Here is a 4,612-nt window from a genome sequence, read left to right on the forward strand (position 1 = left end):
TTAAAACCTCTGCAATTATTAGTTTATTAGTATCATCCAGGACTCAGATCTTCAGTATTCCTCCTGAAATTACATAAAACAAATGCAAATGGAAAGAATCCAAGTCAAAATTATATAACAAAACAGCACTCCATCACAAAAGCGTGTAAAATTACAAGAACGCTATTTTAGAACACTGGCACTTTAAGAGAACGATAATCTCAAAAACGACAACATTGCCAAATTGTTCCCTAAACTGTTAAGCAGATAAACATATGACCCTGATGAATGAGCTTGAGTGTTGTAAAGAAAAATCAAATTCAGATAAATCAGATAATTCGTACTGAAATACAAAGTTTGTCTTCTTCCCTCATGTCTGTTTCATTTATAAAGGGGCAAACCATAATACAGGAAAATATACCTGATTTAAAATGTGGTATACGACTTTAAAAGTTGGCCCAATTAATTAAAAATACCTTTAATGGAGGATCTCAAGTTTCCTAAACAATCCATATTTAGATAAATAGGAGAAGACATTTACAGCCAGCACTTTTTCTCCAGAGCCTTTGTTGGGACTAATATCAACAACAAAAAAAAACGTAATATGGCAGTCTTGTATTTTAAGCTCACGCTTTTGGGGATACATTCTCAGTCTTAAACGTGGGAACTGCAAATATAACTGCCGTTACATGGTAATGGGAGTTAAAGGATGTAGAGTCCTCATGTAAAGATCAGAACATACTTTTCTATTAGTCCTTCAAGGACAGACTTTCAAAATGTTTGATTCTAATAATCCCGTGCTGGGAGTAGATTGGTTACTCTTCACTTTGTAAATGAACCTGGGCTATGTGACATCTGATATCCACCGATCAAGATTTGAGTTTCAGTTATGGGTGAAAACTGTCTCAATTAAGCTTTTATCACCGTCATCATGAGTGTGCAGGGTGCGTACACGAAAGCTTTTTATCAGCTAACTCTACGAAAGATAAACACTGTGATAATTCGTGCGATCCAAAATGGGCAATAGCAGAAGACTAGCTTCCCCTTAGGAAGAAACTTTTCAGACCTATGAAAAGGACAACAACACTAATAAAAAAAATTGTGTTTACTTAGAAGCATTCAGAATGTCAACAAAACAGCTGCAACTTTTCTTTTTACTGCAATTACAGAGTGGTATTCAGTTAACAGAACAACAATTATTTCGTATAAGCTGCATCAGACAGCTGAAGATGAAAAAACTACCATCCCCATATATAAGTAATTTGTGCTGTGCACCAACAAGAACCTGCTTTAAATTTCCATGCCAATTTACAACCCCCATACTGTACCAGGCAAGGTTAGTGGCTATTGAAAATACCACCAGGACAGGGCTATCTAAAGATACATTCGGTAATGTGTTAACTATACAAAAAAAGACACTGTACAGTTTAAAAAAAAATCTTACATTTCAGTTTTTTTTCTTTAAAAGGAGTGAGTTGTGTACAGGGGGGTTAAATGCTTTATAGACAAGAAAAAAAAAAACTGTGCTGGAACCAACTTATTCATCATCATCGTCATCTTCCTCCTCTTCCTTCTTTTTCTTGCTTTTTGCAGCCTTGACGACTCCCTCTTTTTGCTGCATCAGGCTTCCCTTTAGCTCCGTTTGCAGCAATCTCCTTTCCGTACTTTTCCTTCAGCTTAGCAGCCGCCTCCTAAGGCTGCTTGTCATCTGCAGCAGTGTTTGTCCACATCTCTCCCAGTTTCTTTGCAACATTGCCCATGGATAGGCCAGGATGCTCTCCTTTGATTTTTGGACGATACTCAGAACAAAACAAGAAAAAGGCCGAAGGAGGCCTCTTGGGTGCATTGGGATCCTTGAACTTCTTTTTTGTTTCCCGTTTAGGAGGGATATAAGTTTTCCTTTCTCTTTCATAACGGGCCTTGTCCGCTTTTGCCATGTCTTCAAACTTTCCTTTCTCTTTAGCAGACGTGGTCTTCCACCTCTCTGAGCACTTCTTAGAGAACTCTGAGAAGCTGACGGAAGCATCTGGGTGCTTCCTCTTGTGCTCCTGCCGGCAAGTTTGCACAAACAATGCGTATGATGACATTTCGCCTCTCGGCTTCTTAGGATCTCCTTTGCCCATGCTTAATTATTTTTCCTCCGCGAGGCACAGAGACGCCCAGTGCCCGTCCGGCTCTCACTTGCCCCGGCACTGTCTCTATGGAGCTCAGTGTACTGCAATCCCGCATCATTCTTTGATGTGGGAGCGTCCTGTGCATCGCAGGGGCTTGAGAACACCTCCGCCCTGGTCCAAACATTGCTGAAGGCTTCCTGGGGAGGCAGAGCATCCTCTGCTTAGCACCTGTGAACTGGAGACAGGAAGGAGCCCCTGGAGGCCGGACGGAAGCGGGAAGAGGGCCCCTGCGTCCTGTCTGCAGCTCTTCCCCCAGGTTTCCAGGCAGCTTTCACTCTTGCTGGAGGACGCCCCAGCTTGTCCGAGCTGAGTCACTGGGCCAGGGTTTCCTGGGTCCCCACGTGCCACCTCTGCCACAGATGAGGAGACTGTGGGCTTATGTGAGTTCGCGGCATTGGCCAAGACACTCTTCAGCGTAGGACGGCTTTGCCAGGGCTGACTTCTTCAGTTGCTTTTCTACAGAGCCCTGCCTTCTGATCCACAGCCCTTTGTCTGTGACCAGAAAGAAAAGAAAGAGATTGGAAGCCCAGTGTCTGGCAGCAACACTTGTTCTGAACCAAGGAATGTAAAAATGATGTACCGTTGAATAGTCTTTCTTTAGCCGACAGAATGCAAATATTCATCGTGTTTATCGCTGCGGAACCATTAATATGTGTGGTTGCAGGTTGCTTTCTAAAACTTTGCTCAAGGTATATGGATTACATGATATATTTGAAGATCTAGTATGTGTGTGTATGTATATATATATATATATGAAGGTAATGGTACATATATAGATATCTATATATATGAAGGTAACAGTGAACATATACACGTATAGATGTATTATACCTATATATATGAAGGTAATGGTGAACATATACATGTATAGATGTTTTATACATATATATATGAAGGTAATGGTGAATATATACATATATATTCCAGTTTTATTGAACGACAAATTTATAGATATTCCAGTCTTACTCAGATATCGTTGACGTTAACATCGTATACCTTTCAGATGTACAGCACAGTGATTTGGTATACCATGTGATTGTCAAATGATGAGCACCATAATTTTAGTGACCATCCATCACCTCACATGGTTACAATTTTTGGTTGGTTCAATTGCCGAATGGTGTGTGGGACAGAATGAATGCTTTCAGTGTAGAAAACGACTGTGTCTGTTACGAGGGCCAAAAGCCGTCCTAAGGCAGCTCAGCGTTGGAGGGGGTCTTTGAATCCTTTTAATAAATTAGTTTTGATTTTTTTTAAAGCCATTATTTTGTAAAATCCAAACAATTCTGAGCTCTGAAACACAGCTAGCCACACTTGTTTGTGTTTTTTTGAGACCGAGGACTTGGGGTTGTAATTGCCAGCAGGCAGGGTTCATTTTTAGCTCGTGGTGACTTTGAACATCAGATGGCGTTTGCACTATGTGGGTGTGTTTTATTTTTTTCCCATTTACTGTATCATCATATGCTCTCTTATACCCTCAGAAGCAGCTTCCAGTGCTTAAAACCTCATGACCTTTCTGCACTGTCCGAGTTTTGCAATAGTGTGAAAACGCTCCGAAACCTAAATGCGGCCAGAAGAGTTGGGCAGAAGGACTGTGCCTTTTGGACCCTGTGCTCAGAGCTTCTGTGCCCCGTGTGCTCAGGGGGCAGCTTCTCCCCAGCCTGTGCACCCGAAAGGCAAAGAACCCCTAACTCAGATGGACCGTGTGGGTTATGAGGGCCCAGCCTGGTGTTCTGTGGCCCTGGACGTACTAAGCTGAAAGGCATGTATTGACTTTGAAAAGGCCAGCGATGTGATTCCGTTAAAAAAAAAAAAAAAAGTACCAAGTCCATTTTTGGTTAATTAAGAAGAAGGGAAAAGTGTCGTTTGGTGAGCAAGCATGTATGCCTCTGCGTCAGGATTTCCCAGCCTGGGCACAGCTGATCTGTGGGCCTGGGGAATTCTTTGTCGTGGGATGGGTCTTGTGCATCGTGGGATGTTTAGGCCCATCTTTGGACACCATCCCGGAGATGCCAATAGCACCTGCCCTGTTGTGAGAACCAGAATGACTCCAGACACCACTAACACCTCTGGGGGGTGGGGTTGGGGGCGGGCGTTGGGGACGAGCTGCAGAGTCTCCCCTCGTTGACAACTGCCGGGCTAGAAAAAGCATTTAAGAATTAGTAAGGCAGAGCTTGGACTGAGAGCACGATGCACCACCTTGGCACGAATGATACCTGGGGCCGGATCGTTCTTTTGTTGGCAGTGCATTGTGGGATATTCATGTGCATCCCTGGATTCTACACACGGGATGCCAGTGGGTAGAAGGTCACAGCTTGTGAGCACAGCTGTGTTGCTTGTGGAGCAACGCCCACAAGCTGTGACAACCAAAAATGTGTCCAGACAGTGCCACCTGTCCACCAGAAGACAAAGTAACTGGGGCTTGACAGTCGTTGGTCTAGGCGGATCTTATATTACAG

General features: G+C 43.1%; 1 pseudogene across 1 annotated transcript; it reads right to left on the minus strand.

Moving 5' to 3' along the window:
- Positions 1-1,516: 1,516 nt before the first annotated feature.
- On the minus strand, positions 1,517-2,160 carry LOC307180818 (high mobility group protein B1-like; annotated as a pseudogene). Its single transcript has one exon. The product of its transcript is annotated as a high mobility group protein B1-like (transcript).
- Between the last annotated feature and the right edge of the window lie 2,452 nt (positions 2,161-4,612).

This window comes from Stenella coeruleoalba (genome assembly GCF_951394435.1).
Source record: "Stenella coeruleoalba genome assembly, chromosome: X".
Classification (NCBI taxonomy): domain Eukaryota; kingdom Metazoa; phylum Chordata; class Mammalia; order Artiodactyla; family Delphinidae; genus Stenella; species Stenella coeruleoalba.